The sequence below is a fragment of the Phocoena sinus genome, chromosome 7 (assembly GCF_008692025.1).
Source record: "Phocoena sinus isolate mPhoSin1 chromosome 7, mPhoSin1.pri, whole genome shotgun sequence".
NCBI lineage: Eukaryota > Metazoa > Chordata > Mammalia > Artiodactyla > Phocoenidae > Phocoena > Phocoena sinus.
Genome location: NC_045769.1, coordinates 95,312,525 through 95,332,819, shown reverse-complemented (window position 1 = coordinate 95,332,819; position 20,295 = coordinate 95,312,525). Strand labels below are relative to the sequence as shown.

Sequence of the window (20,295 nt, the reverse complement as noted above, 5' to 3'; positions counted from 1 at the left end):
AGTAATGCGATTAAGAGCACAAGAGAGAACAGGGAGGAATACAAAAAAATTGTGAGGTAGAAGGGAGAAAATCAAACAAGTTCATACTGAATAGGGTTTTCTTAGTTAACTTGAGGCCAGGTTACCAATTAAGAGTAAGAAATCAATATGAGATGAATTAAATAGGAGTTAAATTTAAAGTGGATAGCATGAATTAAATTTAAAACATGAATATAGTGTCTCTTAACTGTGAAAAACTAGTTAGACATTTTGGGAAAAGATAGCAGGCTGAATATATTTAACCTCCACTCCTTCTCAGTGCTATATTTAAATGACAGAAAAATGTATAGAGAAAAAGAAAATTGGAGACAGATCAATAGCAACAAAACTTTGGAAGCTAAAAAGTAGACAGATGCCTGGTAACTGATTAGCCAAACTGACAGTTCTTAAGCTGCCAGTACGGAGTGTTGAGAAGTACCTGATTTAAAATGGAGTGATCTGAAAGTGATCAGGAAATGTCACCTCTGGAAGTGAGGATGGGGGTGTGGCTAAAACAGGAGGATTGTTTGAAAGATTGTTTAAGTAGCTGAATATGTGCAACACTGATCCATATCCTTTCTCTACGTAGTCCACATAATAGATGACTTTCCAATCCATCCTGGCAGAAAACTATAGACTTATTTTCTGGAAAGGGCAAAATAGAGGGTATCTAGATGGAGGAATCCTACATTGATGGTAGGTCATCCTGCAAAAATCATGGGAATTAAATGAAAGTTACATAATAAAGGCTGAGATCTATCCCTCCCCCTCCCCCTTCTTATCCCCAAGGGTTCCAAAACAGACAAACAGGCTTATGTCCTCTAGGCAGGGAGCAGAATCACATAAAATGATCCTTTTCTAGAATATCTGACCAAAGACAAAAGACTAAAGATATTGATATTGGGGTTCCTCAACAAGACATCCCAATCAGATCACTTTTTATTGAAGGCCATAGTTTACAAGACATATCCACGAAGAGCTTCTAGTCAGCATTTAATGTCTTACTTGTAAATATAAGCAAACAACCAAGGATCACCAGACATTTATGGAAAGCAACCTATATGAACAGATAAACTATGCAGAGAGAGGAAAAAAACTAGAAGAGATTACATTTATAAAACAAGAACAGGATGCTACAAAAAAGGGAAGAGTTGGGGGGGTGGGGGAGTACTCTTGAAGAGTAAAAATATAGTAGCAGAAATTAAAAATGCACTGGTTACTAAGCTAAGAAAATCTTCCAGGAAGTAGATGGAAAAAAATACAGAAAATATAAAATATAAGAAAATTATAGAACCAGGCCATGAGGGCAATATATGAAAAATAAAAGTTCCAGAAAACAATACAGAAAAAAAGGAAATAATAAAAAAATTAAGAATATTGTATAGAACTTAAAGCTGTAAGTTTCCAAAATGGAAACTATAAAATGCCCACTGAAGATCCTTCACAATGGATGAAGATGGATCCAGAGCGAGGCCCATCATCATGAAATTTTAGAACACTGGGAACAAACAAACGATTCTCTAAGCTTCCAGAAAGGGGAAGAATAGATTTCACGAACAAAACAAAATAAAAAATTTGAATTGCATTGGATATCTCAACATCAATAATGAAAATTTTGAGAGAAAGTGATTTCTAACTAACAATTTATGTCCAGCCAAATTAAAAATCAGATATAAAAGTAGAACAAAGGCATTTTCAAACAGGCAGGGGTTTCAAACAATTTACCTCCAATATACGCTTTCTTGGGAGGCTACTAGAGAATGTGGTCCAGCCAAACAATGGAGTAAACAAATAAAGAAAGTAATAAATATGTAAAAAAAGAGGTAATTCAGCACACAGGAGAAATAAAGAAAAACCCCTGGATGAGAGCTCTGCAACAGATCCAAAGAGCAATGGTCCAGACTGCAGCTGATCAAATGCTGCAGGGAAGATTTGTTTAAGAAGATAAAATTAATGCAATTCTAATGCTTAAAGGTACTGAGAGAAGACTGAACGACTAAGGTAAAGTTTGAGGATGAATTAGTGATAATGAGTTGTAAAAGAAAAAAGAAAATCTCCATAGTATATCGATAGTATATTACATGGTTCATCTGTAAATATTATAAACATGGCTCTAATAATATACATGGTGAAAAGTGATCAAGCCAAAATTAGTATATATTTCTATAAAATTAGTAAAACTGTATCTCTTCAACTCTTTCTATTGATAGATTGATCTGTCAATTTATCAATCTACCTACCTCCCTACCTATCACTTTGTTAGAAGAATGGGAATAGGGGAAAGGTCTGGGTGTGAGGGTGGGGCTGAGGGGTGAAAGAGCTAAAATTGTATCTTCCATATTGGGAAGCCAATAGATGACAGCTCAAATTACAAAGCAAGCAGTAATACACACCAAGAAGCAAGATAAACACATTGCTGAGGGATTTGAAGTAAATCCCCAAAAAATCAGCTCAAAGAAAAGAAAGTGGTTGCCTCTGGGGAATAAGTTTAGGGGACCATTATTTTTTGAAATGTCTATTGCTTCTCGTTAAATTATGATCATATGTAGCTTTGATAATAACTAAAAAAATTTTTAAACGGGGGTATTTTGAAATTGAAAAATACCTATTTAAAATTCATGCATATGACTATGAAGTCACAAGATTGATTCTGCAAGCTAAATTTTGTATGTCTAAGTTTTCTAAACAATAAAAATTCACACAATGAGACTAGAGGCTGTTAAGAACTTTAGCCTTGGACTTCAGTGCCTCAGAAAGTGGAAATGAAGCCCTCTCAAAATAAGGAGCTATAAATTCCAGATATGTTGCCATGGTAACTGAACCACTTTAATAAACTGCATGTTTGCCTAAAGAGCTATATTTACTGTGATAAGCCTTTCAAAAAGTACATATCAAGTTGGAGTATTTTTAAGGTGCATTCATTTACCAGCCACTGCAGACTTACAAACTATATAATCACTGTACCCCTAGTCTCAGATGCATTCCCCACCTCTTCACAAGCAAGCTGTTTCTGCCAGTCTCCTCCACTAACATCAAACCCTCCTCAGTACAACCAGAAACTGCTCATGCCAAAGCTCAAGCCCCCACTCCCTATTCCTTCCAATCACAGGTTCAGAAAGGCTTATGGTTACTATTAACATAAAGTTCAATTATATAAAGTTCAATGGCCTGAACAGTCTCTCGGGACTAACCTGTTAACTTAACCATCATTGTGACATTGCTTCCTAGGAGAGAATGTGTTTGGAGAACCAAAACATCTACGTAACAAAGGAACTTCGGGATTCTCTTAGGTTCTTAGGTTGGGGACTGCACAGGTTTGCATTTTAAAATTAACTATACATGCATTTCCCCTGGTCTGATTCTATTCTAAATAAAACAGTCACTGCATTGTCATATTTTAAGGTATCTGAGCAGAAATTTGCTTTTAAAGTATCTTAAGTGCATATTATATAGGAATGGCAGGTTCTGTCAATGGTCAGCATTTTGATTATACTGGTTCAGGTTTTGTAGAAGCTGCCATGTTCACAATTCCATCTTATTTTACTGAAATTGGTCTGTTAGTACTGTGTCTGTGAGTCAAAGTTCTAATTTAAATAATTAATGAAGACTACACACTTCATCTCATTTAAAGAAATGCAGAAATAAAGAGAATATGTTGTACAATTTATTTCTACATTTTTTTTTCAGTGAATAGGTGTACATCACATTTTGAAGTAAAAGTAGTTAAAGAAAAACCTACATTGCATTAAAGACCTGATGAAAGGTACTTTACGTTGTCAGCCTTTAATCATAAAATAAGACGGAGAAAGAGTGAAAAAAGAAAACAACACCCAACTGGAGCTGTGACAAAGACTTATCCTTGACTGAACTTCAGTTATGCTTCTCTGAGCCCTGTTTTTGACTAGGCCTCAACTTTGGCCTTCTGTCTTGCCCTTGCCAGGCCCAGTCTTCACAAGAATCCTGCCAAGTCAGTTTATCAAGAATGCTTCCACACTTGACACCTGATCGACTCTTGGTATCTGATCAAGTTCCTCATCCCCACTTTTGATAGCTAATTCCTTCGCCTTCTTTTAGCAAGAAACCTGTTTTGGCCTTGGTTTCAAACTGACAAGTGCAGACAACCCCGCAGCAAAGGAGCTCTAGAATCACCGGTTATCCAAGTAGGAGACTGAGCGACCAAAGAAACCATAAATGATTGAATGAGCCATTCATAGTTTCACTGTACCAGCCTGCGTACTTAGACATGCATAGTTTAATCTTCCAGACAAGCACATGCTGCTGGCAGGAGCAACCAGTTTAGCAAGAATCCCCCTACCCTTGATGTCTCCTCTTAGTAATTTTCCATCCACCAACCTCTTGATCCTGCTTGTTGGCTATAAATCCCCACCTCTCCCTGTGTTCAGCGATGAGTGATCTCTCTCCTCAACTGCAGTAGAGTTGACTCCAAGTCTTCCTTACTGTTTTAACAAGGATCAGAAAAGAAGCTTCTCCTTAAGTTTTGAAGTCCTCAGGCCCCAGACTAAATGGCAGTTCTGTTTAGATATCTGGTGGGCACATACTTTAAGGACAACTCTTTAAGCCCTTATTAGTCAACAAGAGGTGAATTGTGATAGGTCTAAGCAAGCCTAGCACTTTCATTCCCCCTACAAGTGATTCTGACTAGTAAGAAACATGGGAAGTTTGCTGGAGGTTTCAAAAAAATCCTAACTGACAAAAGGGACATTATGGAAAGCTCTTCCTTGCTTTGGACATATGGCCTGTACTTGATACCAGGAATTGCAGCGGTCACCCTGAGGCTACTATGGAGGCTATTGATGAAAGCATTGAATAGCCTTTAGTATATTCAGAGTTGTACATCCTTCACCACAATTTCAGAATATCTTCATTACCCCGAACAAAATCTTTAATCTCTTAGCAATCACCCCACCCCCACTGCAGGTCCCTGGATCACCCCTAGCTGTAGGCAAACACTAATCTATTTTCTGTATCTATGGACTGGACTATTTTGTTTTTTTAATATATTTATTTATTTATTTTTGGCTGCATTGGGTCTTCGTTGCTGCCCGCGGGCTTTTCTCTAGTTGTGGCAAGCGGGGGCTACTCTTCGTTGTGGTGCGCGGGCTTCTCATTGCAGTGGCTTCTCTTGTTGTGGAGCACAGGCTCTAGGTGCGTGGGTTTCAGTAGTTGCAGAACATAGGCTCAGCAGTTGTGGCTTGCAGGCTCTAAAGCACAGGCTCAGCAGTTATGGCGCACGGGCTTAGCTGCTCTGCAGCATGTGGGATCTTCCCGGACCAGGGCTCAAACCCATGTCCCCTGCAGTGGCAGGCGGACTCTCAACCACTGCGCCACCAGGGAAGCCCGACTGGACTATTTTGACATTTAATATAAGTGGAATCACATAATATGTGGTCTTGTGTGATTGGTTTCTTTATTAGCATAATGTTTTAATCCACATTGTAGCATTTTTCAGTGTTTAACTTCTTTTTTTTATTGCCAAATAACATTCCATTGTGTGGACATACCACATTTTATTTGTCCATTCATCAGTTGATATCCTCTCTGCCTCTTTTATTTTTATAATTTATTTATTTTATTTTATTTATTTTTGGCTGTGTTGGGTCTTTGTTGCTGCACGCGGGCTTCCTCTAGCTGCGGCAAGTGGGGGTTACTCTTCGTTGCGGTGCGTGTGGTTCTCATTGTGGTGGCTTATCTTGTTGTGGAGCATGGGCTCTAGGCACATGGGCTTCAGCAGTTGTGACACACAGGTTCAGTAGTTGTGGCTAGTGGGCTGTAGAGCGCAGGCTCAGTAGTTGTGGCACACAGGCTTAGTTGCTCCACAGATGTGGGATCTTCCTGGACCAGGGATCGAACCTGTGTCCCCTGCATTGGCAGGTGGATTCTTAACCACTGCACCACCAGGGAAGTCCCACCTCTCTTGTTTTTATTCACTTATCTATTTCACCTTATAGTGTTTCTTACTAATTTATTTCTGATAACTTACCTTCTATCCTTTAAAATGATCTTAAATGAGGAAAGGAAAGTAACAAGTAAAAGAGAACATGCATTGCTTATTCACCTCCCTCCTTGCCCTGCAGACCATCACAACGAAAGGCTAGCAATTTGTCTTCTGCTATCCCTTTCCCCCTGCCAATGGTTCTTAATTTAGAAACCATTCCATCAACCTGAAAAAATATTTTCAAATCTGGTAGAAGACAGCCTTCAGGGGAAAATGGTCATTCTATACTCTATCAGTGTTCTGGACATTCTTACAGAGCCCCATGCCAAAATTTCCCCATAGAAAACTTCCAAAAATAGTTTGGGTGAACTATTAGAAGCATGATTTTCTTATCTCTAGGCATGCTTATGAATCCATCTGTAAATAGAAATCTAACACTTCTAATACATCTAATCTTTTGACACTGGCCCAGTTTTGCAAGCAGCCCATTTTACACTGAGAAACAGAAGGGCTATGATACCGTATGTAAGAAGAGAGTAACCCCAATTTAATACCTTAGCCAACACAATTTTACAAAAGAACCTGAGATCCTAAACCTTTCCATAAAACTTTTTGGAACAAGATATAATAAAGCAATTGTTCTACCTAATCATCCTATCTAATCTATTTATCTGGCAAGGATGGATGAGAGAGAACATTCCCATGAATAACCTACTCCACTGGGTTAACCAAATTTAGACAAAGTTAGAAAGTAAAGGCAATAGCATTAGGAACTTAACTTTCTTCATAAAGGCTGATTTCATGTGAATTTGATCATAAAAGGCATTGATCAAAAGAGCTAATCTAATTCTTTAAAAACTGAATCAATTTTGAGAAACATTCTCAATTTCTTTCTAAATTCCATCCATCGATCATGTCAATAAGGTTATCAACTTTGTACAACTGAAGTTAAGCATGAATAAATCTTCTTTGGGTGTTTAAAATGATAACATACAGAATGTATAGACTTCTAAATTCTATATCATCTTTCTCTATGCCTGTACAGGGATGCTAAAAAATCACTAATAGGGAAACAGGAGTCACCATAAACCCATGGTCACCGACAAATATTAAATATTCTGCTATCCTAGTGGAATGATGGGTAAGTGCACGTACTCTGTACACAAACTGTCTATGTTCAAATCCTGCCTCCGTCATTTACAATCTAAGGGTCCCTGAGCAAGTCACTTAAACTCTGTGCCTTGTTTCCCCAACGTATAAAAGGGGGTAAAAATTACTTGCTACCTTTAGAGTGGTAAGAATTAAATGAGTTAGTGCATAAAATATGCTTGGAACAGTTGGCACGTGGTAACACTGTAAAAGTGTTAGCTCTTATTATTACTATATTCCTCCAGTAAACTGCAAAAACAATTTCAACTTTTGCCACTTTCTTCGAAATCAGAACCTATGCCTCTTAGCTCTCAAACTTCCCACTGCCCAGAGAAGACAGAACTCATCACGTGAGAATTCTGTTACCTTTCCTTACTTTTACTCATCGTCACTTCCTTTCCTTTTGTACAAGAGAGGTATTTCTTCTCTTCTCTAAGGCAAATCCCTCCACCTGTGATCCAGACTTAACCATTCCTGCCATCCCAAATACCTAAACCACTCTTCCTTCTCAAGTGGATATTTCCACATCTTTACTAAAGCCTTCCTCCATTCCACATAGCCACGTAGCTAACATACCAACTCCTTCCTGCTCTAAAATGATAATATCATTGTTTTATTTGCCCTTTATTATTACTGACCATCTCCTTACTAATAAACAGGGGCCTACAGTGCCCGGTTCAGAGCCAGACACCCTTTCCTAAACAAAACAATTGGCTCAGGAAGAGGCACCCTAGTCTCACGACATCCCAGTCCCTGTGTGGCAGGAACATTGCAGTGACCTCATTATACCTCACTGCATATTATAAGTAGGATTCTACTTGTTTAAGCGGCTGAGGCAACACAGCAAACAGAAAATGTGCTTTGTGTTTAAAGCAATTTGCCTGTGCAAAGTTTTTAAGGCACTAAGAAATGCTGCCATCCCCACAGTGACAGGAAATTTAAAATTATGGGTTGACTTAATCACTTTCATAGAAAAATAACTGGCATTTCTCTTAAAATGGTTTTCTCTAAAAATGAGACATTGTTACAAAGTACCAGAAAATAACCGAGAGTTCACATACAGCTTACATCTGTTTTTTTCTAGGAGAGTATTAGGCTGATCCTAAATCTAAAGAATCTGTTCAAGACTTGTGGTTGCCAAGAGGAAGGGAGGGGATGGGGGAAGGATGGATTGGGAGTTTCAGACTAGCAGATGTAAACTATTATTGTAGAATGGATAAACAACAAGTTCCTACTGTGTAGCACAGGAAACTATATTCAATATTCTGTGACAAACCATAATAGAAAAGAATATAAAAAAGAATGTATACATATATAACTGAATCATTGTGCTGTACAGCAGAAACTAAAACAACATTGTCAATCAACTATACTTCAACTGAAAAAAAAAGAATCTGTTCATTTTCATCTATTATATTTTCAACAAATATTACAGAGAAATAAAAATAATGTTATAGAGGAAGAAAAGTAATTATACTTATCTGAGATCTTTCAGTAACTGACTTTGTACTAGTAATTTATTATTTTATGGTCTTTTCCTTTGTTTAGTGTTTATCATTATCATTTACTGCTTACCATTATCATTATTAAATTTCTTATTAAGAAATATCTGAAAAAGAGATCTCAGTAATGTAAAAACAAACATACTTAAAACTTATACAGCCTTTATCCCCCTAAGAAGTACAAGTACTTAATCTCAAAAGGCAGAACAGGATAAATGTTTATACAGCACATGGATGACATGTCAACACCATTACATAGTATCACATTGTATACATGAAAAATTATCAGATTAATATGACCTAATTTGCTGACATGACCTAATTTGAAACACTGGTACTGTATTCCCATCTGCTAAGACATTGCAGGATATAAGAAAAAGAGAAAAGATGAGAGCAGACAAAGAAACCTATCCTGGAGATCTATAAAACTAGGATAGATGGAGACCCATTTGTCTGGAAGATTTTATGCATAACTCTGCCTGGAGTAAAGTACGAGCGGATGACCCACAGAGGTCCTTTCTAGCCCACTGCTCCCTAACCACAATGAATGGACAGTGTTACAACAGTGATATAGATGGATGTGGGAAGTACTTGCTTCCTCAGAAGATCTGACAAGAATGAGATTTTACACTTTACATGTTATTTATTATGAAGTTATAGCCTTTAAAAAATTAAATATCACAAATCATGAAGAGTTCATTTTACTTTAGGTAGTAATTAAGTATATGCCTCTAAAATTACATATCCTGGGGAATTCCCTGGCGGTCCAATGGTTAGGACTCCCTGCTTTCACTGCTGAGGGCCCGGGTTTGATCCCTGCTCAGGCAACTAAGATCCCACAAGCCTCGTGGTGCGGCCAAATAAATAAATAAAATAATAAAATAAAATAGCACATCCTATAAGTATACTCACACAAATGCATTTACTTGAAAACTCATTTTCTTTAAATGTTCCTTCTTACTCTCATCAAGATTTTCAAATTTATATAAACTATCATTAGATAGTTCTAATTATCCTTAAATTTCTCGACTTAATTGTTCAAGTGATTCAATAAAAAGAAAAACATTTCCGATATGATGCTGCAGAGTACGAAACAAATCTTCTATTACCTCATAGCTCGAGCCTTGTGAATTTGGCACAGATCATACTGAATGGGAAACTACGCACAAAAGGTATCTCCTGTTTCTCCCAGTCTCCGTGAATGGCAGAAACATCAACCCAGTTGGCCAAGCAAAACAATCTAGTAGGCTTTTACCCTCTCCTCCATATTCAGTCGAACACCAATGTCTTAATATATTTTGAATTATTCTTTCTTTCCAGTTAAGATGTGGTACAGCCACTACCCTTGGTTCAGATCACCTAGGTGACCAGTGCGGCATCCCAACTGGATTCCCTGCCTACAGGCTTATTCCTCCCAATGCATTCTCCACACACAGGCATACCTTGGAGATACTGCAGATTCAGTTCCAGACCACAGAAATAAAGCAAATATTATAAGAAAGTGAGTCACATGAATTTTTTGGTTTCCCAGTGTGTTCGAAAGTTATGTTTAAACTGTGCTGTAGTCTATGAAGTGTGCAATAGCATTATGTCTAAAAGAATGATGTACATATCTTAATTTAAAAATACTTTATTGCTAAAAGATGCTAACCATCTGGGCCTTCAGCGTGTCATAATCTTTTTGCTGGTGGAGCGTCTTGCCTAGATGTTGATGGCTGCTGACTGATCAGGGTGATGGTTGCTGAAGGTTGGGGTAGCTGTAGCAGTACCTTAAAATAACACTGAAGTTTGCTGCATGAATCGACTCTTCCTTTCACAAACAATTTCCTTGTAGCCTGCAATGCTGTCTGATAGCATTCTACCACAGCAGAAGTTCTTTCAAAACTGGAATCAATCCTCTCAAACTCTGCCGTTGCTTTATCAACTAAATTTAGGTCATATTCTAAATCCTTTGTCATTTCAACAAACTTCACCAGGAATAGATTTCATCTCAAGAAACCACTTTCTTTGCTCATCCATGGAAGCAACCCCTTTTCACTAAAGTTTTACCATGAGATTGCAGCAATCTAGTCACATCTTGAGGCTCTACTTTTAATTCTAGTTCTCTTGCTATTTTCCACCGCATCTGCAGTTACTTCCTCCACTGAAGTCTTGAACCCCTCAAAGTCATCCTGGAGGGTTGGGCTCCAACTTCCTTCGAACTCCTGTTAATGTTGATATTTTGACCTCTTCCCATGAATCACAAATGTTCTTAATGGCATCTAGAATGGTGAATCCTTTCCAGAAGGTTTTCAATTTACTTTGCCCAGATCTAAATGAGGAATCACTATTTATGGCAGCTACAGCCTTACGAAATATATTTCTTAAAGAATAAGTGTTGAAAGTTGAAATTGTTCCATGATCCATGGGGCTACAGAATAGATATTGTGTTAGCGGGCATGAAAACAACATGAATCTCAATTTATGTCTCCATCAGACCAGGTACATTGTCAATGAGCAGTAGTATTTTGAAAGAAATCTTTTCTGAGCACTGTTCTCAACAGTGGGCTTAAAATATTCAGTAAACCATGTTGTAAACAGATGTGCTGTCAACCAAGTTTTCTCGTTCCATCTATACAGCACAGGCAAAGTAGATTTAGCAAAATTCTTAAGGGCCCTAGGATTTTCAGAATGGTAAACAAGCACTTGCTTCAACTTAGAGTCACCAACTGCACTAGCTCCTATCAGGAGAATCAGCCTGTCTTTTGAAGCTTTGAACCTAGACACTGACTTCTCTCTAGCTATACAAGTCCTAGATGGCATCTTTTTCCAGTAGAAGGCTGTTTCATCTACACTGAAGATCTGCTGTTTAAGGTAGCCACCTTCATTAATTATCTTAGCTAGAGCTTCTGGATAACTTGCTACAGCTTCTACATCAGCACTTGCTGCTTCATCTTGTACTTTTATGTTACAGAGATGACTTCTTTCCTTAAACCTCATGAACCAACCTCTGCTACCTTCAAACTACATAAGTCTCCTACATATGAACAAGTTCCATTCTGAGAGCATGTCTGTAAGTCCAGCAAAGTTAGCCTAGGTACCCAACTAACACAATTGGCTATATACTGCTGCTTTTACGCTTGCTTCCGGACATCCTGGGCTGGAAATAAAGATACTGTACTGCTGTACTCTATAGAGGACTGTACAGTAAAGTACAGAAGAGCACAACCACTTGTAGAGGATGCATGCACGTGATAATGTATGCCAGACTGTGAACTAACTTACGTGACTGGACACACGAACACATGATCACATCTCTGAAAGTTTGCAACTTGAAGGTTCGTATGTAGGGGACTTACTGTATTCTTCTGTAGCTTCCTCACCTCTCTGAGCCTTCAAAGAATTGATGAGAGTTAGGGCCTTGCTCTAGATTAGGCTTTGGCTTGAGGGAATGTTGTGGCTGGTTTGATTTCCTATCCAGACCACTAAAACTTTCTCCATATCATCAGTAAGACAGTTTTCCTTTCTTATCATTTGTGTGTTCACTGGAGTTTTATATATATATATATATATATAATTAATATATATTTATGTATGCATTTATGTGTTATATACACACATAATAATATATAATAATTAATGTCTATATATATATATATATGTGCATTTATTTATTTGGCTGCGCCGGGTCTTAGTTGCGGCACGCAGGATCTTCATTGCGGCATGCAGGATCTTCAGTTGTGGCATGCAGGATGTAGTTTCCTGACCAGGAATTGAACCGAGGCCACCTGCATTAGGAGCGAGGAGTCTTAACCACTGGACCACCAGGGAAGTCCCTGGGGTAACACTTTTAAATTCCTTCAAGAATTTTTCCTTTTCGGTCACAACCTGGCTAACTGTTTGGTGCAAGAGGCCTAGCTTTCAGCCTATCTCAGTTTTCAACACACCTTCCTCACTAAGCTTAATCATTCTTATCTTTTAATTTAAAGTGAGAGACATGCAACTCTTCCTTTCACTCGAACACTTAAAGGCCATTGTATGGTTATTAATTGACCTAATTTCAATATTGCTGTGTCTCAGCAAATAGTGAGGCCCGAGGAGAAGGAGAGAGATGGGGGAATGGCTGGCTGGTGAGCAGTCAGAACACACACAACATTTATTGGTTAACTTCACCCTCTTATATGGGCACTGTTCAAGGCACCCCAAAACAATTACAATATCAACATCAAAGACGACTGATCACAGATCACCATAACAAATATAATAATAACGACAAAGTTTGAAATATTGCGAGAATTGCCAAAATGTGACCCAGAGACACGAGTTAGCAAATGCTGTTGGAAAAATAATGCCAATGAGACTTGCTGGACGCAGGGGTGCCACAAACCCTCAGTTTGTAAAAAAATATGCGATCTGCAAAGTGCAATAAAGTGAGGCTCAACAAAATGAGGCATGCCTGTAGCTACAGTTCTTTTCCTAAAGCACAGATCTGATCATTTTACTCTACTCCACAATATCTGATTGCTCAGAACCCTTAGGATAAATTACACACTGTGAACTGTGACCTTCATGATGTGGTACTGCTCTCTGTGGTCTCCAACCTAGTCTCTCTCAGAATTCCTCTCTGACATACTAGGCTTTTGCCATGACCTACTTTTGGTTCCCTAAATATACCATTCCTGGTTAATCTTTGTGAGTTTGCACAAATGATTCATGTGCTGAAATACATTCCATCAGCTCCATCCCATTCCCATTTCACTCCCCTCCACTTTGGTTTGCTAAATCTTAACTTTTTCATTCCTTGGAACATTTTTCCTGAATCCCCAAGACTTGGCCAAGTATCTCCTCCCATGTCCTTCCAAAATATTCTGTTTTTTAAGCCCTAAATATGCTCTATTGTAGTTGAACATTTACTTTTACTGTCTTCCCCAACAGACTCCAAGTTCCTTGAGAGGTAGGAACTACATAGTTCCTACTACATAGATCCACAGTGTAGAGGTAATCTACACCATGTCTTGTTCACCATGCCTCTCTAGCACCAAGCATAATCCTTGCCACATAGTAAGCACTCAATAAATGTCTGTTGAATTAGGAAAACATTTAGCCAAAGAAAGGAAGCTTCAACTGTTAGTATGCACACAACATAGTAACCAATTTATAATCTGTGGTATTTCAGAAGTTCATTTACAAAGAGGTTTGGGAGAACTCTGAAACACATTTTCACATGGAAACAATATTAAATGTAATAACCAGATACCTCCCCTCAAAGTTACCTACATCTATAATGTAGGAAGTCGGGGTAGCCTTCTGCTACCAATAATCTTTGGGAATATATTCCAATCTGGGACAACTGACTTTTCATCTCCTTTCTTTTTCTTCAAGGATCCTAGGAATTAGGTGCAACTTCCTATTGACTATCAACACTTCTGACTTCCAACTAGGGTTTCTTACGCACGCAGGAAATTATCTACAAGGTTCTCATATATATTCTTTTCCTTTAAGCAGCATTCTATACTCAGTACTAAGTACAAAGAAAGCTAAGTAAGCAAGCAAGCAAACAAAAAACAAGATAGTTATTAACTCTAAGAAAAACAATAGTTGTCAAAGAAATGTAATTATAGCTCAACTGTGAAATGTTTAACAGTCATTATACTGTAAACAATGAACACTGATAAAACCAAAAATTATGATATGGGAAAATGGAACAGGGGGAATTATTACAAATATTTTCTTTGGAACTCCAAATGATTTTTGTATCTTGAACATGAATCCTGTGACCTTGATAAATTCAATCATTAGTTCTAGTTGCTTGAAGTGTTCTTTGATTTTCTATGTAGACAATCATGTTGTCCTTTTCAATCTGCATACCTCTTATTCCTTTTTCTAGGCTATTGCACAGTTATGAAAACAATGTTGAAGCAAACAGTGATGAAGTGAAGTGGTGAGAGCAGACTTTCTTATTTTGTTCCTGATCTTAGGGAATAGCATTCGGTCTTTGAGCATTAACTATTATGTTAGTTGTAAGTTTTTCAAAAATGCCTTTTACTGGGATGAGAAAGTCCCTTTCTACTCCTAGTCTGCTGAGATGTTTTATCATGAATGGATGTGGAATTCTATCAAATGTTTTCATTGGTATAATTGAATGGTTTTCCATTTTTACTTTGTTAATGTGGTGAAATACCGATTAATTAATCCAATGTTATACAAACCTTGCATTGCTGGTATAAATACTTTTTAACATACTGGTGGATTTAATTTGCTAATATTTTGTTAAGGATTTTTATATTCATAGAGGATATTGGTCTGTAGTTCTATTCTGATGTGTCTGTGTGGTTTTGGTGTCAGAGTAATTCCACTTCATAAAATTATTTGAGAGATATTTATTCCTCTTCTGTTTTCTAAAAAAGTTTTAGTTAATAGATATGCACATATTTCTGACTGTTATGAGTCAGAAAGAAATGACTCCTTTATCTTTATGTAAGTTTCCTCTCTAATCCTGGTAATATTCTTTGCTCTGAAGCCTACATCATTTCATATTAATATATTTACTTCATCTTTCTTTTGATTATTGTTTTCATCCATTTATTTTTAACCTTTAGCCTTTGTACTTAAAGAGAACTTCTTATAGATATCATATAATTTATGCAATCTGACAATTCCTGCCTTTTAATTGTTGGGTTTAGAGCATTTACACTTAATACAATTATTGATAAAACTGGATTTAAATCTACCATTTTGTAAGTTGCTTTCTATTTGATGTAGTTGTTCTTTGTTTCTTTACCTTCCTTTTCTTCTTTTGGATTAACTTGAATTTTTTTTCTGTCATTAGATTACTTTATTGTGTCCACTATATATATACCACTTAAAACTTTTTATTCTGAAAAAAGTTTAGATACATGAGAGGCTGCAAAAATAATACAGAGTTCCCATGTACCCTTAACCTAGCTTCCTCTAATGATCACTTCTTATATAATTATAGTACAATATCAACACCAGAAAATTACATTGGAATAATGATATTTTCTATCATTATAATTCTACCATTTTGAAAATGTTATAAAAATGGTGCCACGATATATGTAAACTTTTGATATTTGCTTCTTTCACTAAGTATACTGCTTTTGCATTTATCAATAGTCCATTCCTTTTAATGGAGTATTCCATTATATGGATGTACTACAATTTGTCTGAAGGACATTTGGGTTGTTTCCAAGTTTGGGGTTATTATAAATAAATTCTTGTAAAGATGTTTGTGTAAACCCAAGTTTTCATTTCTCTAAGATAAATATCCTGGTCTGGGAAGACCCCACATGCCGAGGAGCAACTAAGCCCAGGTGCCACAACTACTGAGCCTGTGCTCTAGAGCCTGCAAGCCACAACTACTGAGCCCGCATGTCACAGCTACTGAAGCCTGCACGCCTAGAGCCCGTGCTCCGCAACAAGAGAAGCCACCATATTGAGAAGTCCGCACACCGCAACTAAGAGTAACCCCCGCTCACTGCAACTGGAGAAAGCCTGCATGCAGCAACAAAAACCCAATGCAGCCAAAAATAAATAAATAAATGTGTTTAAAAAAAAAAAAAAGAAATGGGGGCTAGATACCCTTCAAGAAATTTGGATTAAAAAAAAAGTTCACATTTTTTTATGATTTACATATTTTTATGATTACTTTTTATCAACTATTGGTTTATAAGCTGATTGAAAGAATTATTTTTTTCTCAGATACTATGTTTTTATTTCTAGCATTTTACTGTCTTTACAGTTTCTATATTTCTTCTGAAATTTTCCATCTTTTTCATTTATGTTGTTTACCTTTTCTACTAGCTCCTTTAACATATTATTCATAGCTTTCTTAAAGTCCTTGTCTAACAGTTCTAAAATCTGAGTTATTTCTCCATCTGGCTTTATAGATTACATTATCTTTGACAATGGATGATGTTTTTTTAAATTTCTTTTTTATTTATTTCATAATTTCTATTAAATACTAGTAATTATGTGTGGAAGAACAGGACAGACTGAGATAAATTATATTTACACCCAAAAAAGGGCATGGTTCTTTTTCTATCAAGGTGATAGTATGTGAGGGACTGCGACAATCTAGTCAATACTGAGTTCTATTTAGGTTCTTTTGCTTTACCTTCAGTGCACCACAAATTTGAAATGCCCCCAACAGTGGGATGCTTCTACCTTGTGAAAGTGTGTGCCAAGAATTCTTCTAAGTGTCCCAACTGCACTCTAAGCTTTCAGCAGTCCCTGCATGCCTGCACTATAGAGAGATATCTCTCTCCCCCTGTACTACATTAATCTTGATGGTTTCTCATTGTTCAGTTCATGATAATGGACGGAAGATTTCTTGGATCTACAGGTAGCACATCGGTATAAGGTAGGCCCTTTGCTCCAGCTGAGTCTTGGAGGTGTGGCTTTCCTGGTGTTTCTGTCCCGCTCCCCTAAGACAACCAAACTATGTCATATAACTGTGGGTGGTCCTGGGCAGGACAGAGGTTCCTGCCTCTCCTCCAGTAGTAACAGATTTCTGTCTTAATAAAGGTCCTGATTTCAATAGGGTTTCCTGCCCAACTCCCAGGTGTAGATGGCTTTTGTTTCTATTCAGCCCCCAGAAGCAGCTGATCCTGAACTGGACTTTGGAGGCTCGGGGAGGGGGACTTTACCTCTCTCACAGTGGCTTAAGGCTTTTGATTAGTGTGAGTTGAGAAAAGGGTACAGGAAATAGGTAGGGTATTGTGCTTGTACGCTACCAGTAGGGGTGCTCTCTCATCTCCTAGTCAGCATGTGGTAGAGGCCAATGGAAATAAAGCTTGTGAGTGAGTATGGACTCCCTGTGTCCGGAATTCCTATTATTTTGGACTGTCATGGCAGCCTATGCTCAGCTTTTATAATTTTGTTACATTTTATCTGTTTTCTTCTTATCCACTTTTATGGTAGCTACGTTCTTACTGCTGCTCTGCCAAAGGAAAACATTTTATATGTCTCATCTCTCCTCTCAACAAACTAGGAAAAGAAGGAAATTTTCTCACCTCGGAAAGGGCATCAGTAAAAATCTTAAAGATAACATCATAATCAATGGTGAAAGACTGAATGCTTTCTTTCTAAGACTGGCAGCAGGGAAGGCTATTCAACCCTACCACTTCTGTTCAAAATTGTACTTTTGTTCCTTCAATGTGATAGGCAACAAAAATAAATAAAAGGCATACAGATTACAGGGAAGAAATAAAAGTACCTTTACATACAGACAAAATGATGTCTATGTAAAAAATCCCAAAGAATTTACCAAAAAGCCATAAGAACTATTAAGTGAGTGCAGCAAGGTTACAAAATAAAAGACCAATATACAAAAATCAATGAACATCCTGTATTTAGCAATGAAAAAGTAGAAATTTAAATTTAAAAGTACTATTTACAAAAAAAAAAAGTACTATTTACAAGAGCATAAAAAGACATGAAGTACCTAGAAATAAATCTAACAAAATGTATTCAAGAAAACTAGAAAGCGTTGCTGGGAGAAATTAAAGACCTAAATCAAAAGAGAGAGATACTTTCTTCATGGATCAGGAGATTGAATAATATTAAGAAGTCAATACTCAATACCACCTCACACCTGTTAGAACAGCTATTATCAAAAAGAGAGGAAGTAACGAGTGCTGACGAGAATGTATAGAAAGGGATCCCTTGTGCACTATTGGTGGAAATGAAAATTGGTGCAGTTGATATGGAAAATTGTGTGGAGGTTCCTCAAAAATTTAGCTGGAGGGCTTCCCTGGTGGCGCGGTGTTTGGGAGTCCGCCTGCCGGTGCAGGGGACACGGGTTCGTGCCCCGGTCCCGGAGGATCCCACATGCCGCGGAGCGGCAGGGCCCGTGAGCCATGGCCGCTGAGCCTGCGTGTCCGGAGCCTGTGCTCCGCAGCGGGAGAGGCCACAGCAGTGAGAGGCCCGCATACCGCAAAAAAAAAAAAAAAAAAAAAAAATTTAGCTGGAACTTCCGTATGAGCCAGCAATTCCACTTTCAGGTATTTAGCCAAGAAAATGAGAACACTAACTCGAAGATATATGCACCCCCATGTTCACTGCAGCATTATTTACAATAGCCAAGACAACATAAGTGTCCACTGATGTATAAATGGATAAAGAAAATGTGGTATATAGGGGACTTCCCTGTTGGCGCAGTGATTAAGAATCCACCTGCCAATGCAGGAGACATGGGTTTAATCTTGGGTCCGGGAAGATCCCACATGCCGTGGAGCAACTAACCCCATGCACCACATCTACTGAGCCTGCGCTCTAGAGCCCGCCACCCACAACTACTGAAGCCCACATGCCTAGAACCCATGCTCTGCAACAAGAGAAGCCACTGCAATGAGAAGCCCGCGCACCGCAATGAAGCATAGCCCCGACTCACCACAACTAGAGAAAGCCACGCGCAGCAACGAAGACCCAAAGCAGCCAAAAAAAAAAAAAAACATGTGGTACGTATATATATACACAATGGAATATAATTGAGTCATAATAAAGAAAGAAATCTTGCCATTTGCAACAACATGTATTGTTGAGGGTATTATGCTAATAAGCAAAATAAATCAGACAGAGAAACTCAAATACCTTATGATCTCACTTATATGTGAAATCTTAAAAAACAAACAACTCCAACTCCCACCCCACCAAGCTCACAGATACAGAGAACAGACTGGTGGCTGACAGAGGCAAGGGGTTGGGGGCAGTGAGTGAAATGGGCAAAGGAGGTTAAAAGGTACAAACTTCCAGTTATAAAATAAATGGGTCACAGGACGTAATCTACAGCATGGTGACAGTAGTTAATGACACTGTGTTGCATGTTTGAAATTGCTAAACAAGTGGATCTTAAGGGTTCTCATCACAAGAAAAAAATTTTGTGAGTATACATGGTGATGGAGGTTAACTGAACTTACTGTGGTGATCATTTTGCAATATATACAAGCATCAAATCATTATGTTGTACGCCTGAAACTAATATAACGTTGTATGTCAACTGTATCTCAATTTAAAAAAAGAAGTCAATTCTTACAAATTAATCCATAGACTCAAAACAATTCCACTCAAAATTGTACATACTTAAGCTAATTCTAAAAACTCGTAAGGAAAAGCAAAGGACTTATAAGGGACAAAACAATTTTGAATAAGAATAAAGTAGGAGTGAACACCATGTGATTTCAAGACTTATTATAAAGGTAGAGTAATCAAGCCAATGTAGTATTCTGTAAGGTCAGATGTATAGATCAATGAAACAGAATAGAAAGTTCAGAAACAGACCTATACATATATAAAGAAGTGATTTTTTATGAAGGTGCCAAGATAACTCAATGAGGGAAAAACTGTCTTTCCAACAAAGAGTGCTGGAACAACTGAAAATCCATATGCAAACAAACAAACAAAAAAACCACAAGATCAGAAAACAAACTGAACCTCCACCCTGAATAAGCCACCACAATGAGAAGCCTGAGTAACGCAACAAAGAGTAGCCCCCCACTGTCTGCAACTAGAGAAAGCCTGTGCGCAGCAACAAAGACCCAGCGCAGCCAAAAATAAAATAAATTAATTTACATATATATATATAAATAAAACAGAAATGGGATCTACAGACTTAGAAGAATTATTTGGAAATGACATATATGTTAGAGAATTTGTTTCCAAAATATATCA

At 37.6% G+C, this 20,295-nt stretch overlaps 1 protein-coding gene across 5 annotated transcripts in view; it reads right to left on the bottom strand.

The window, feature by feature from the left end:
* The window catches only part of ZRANB3 (zinc finger RANBP2-type containing 3), a 275,954-nt gene that overhangs the window by 52,231 nt on the left and 203,428 nt on the right, over positions 1 to 20,295 (bottom strand). The window lies entirely within an intron of this gene.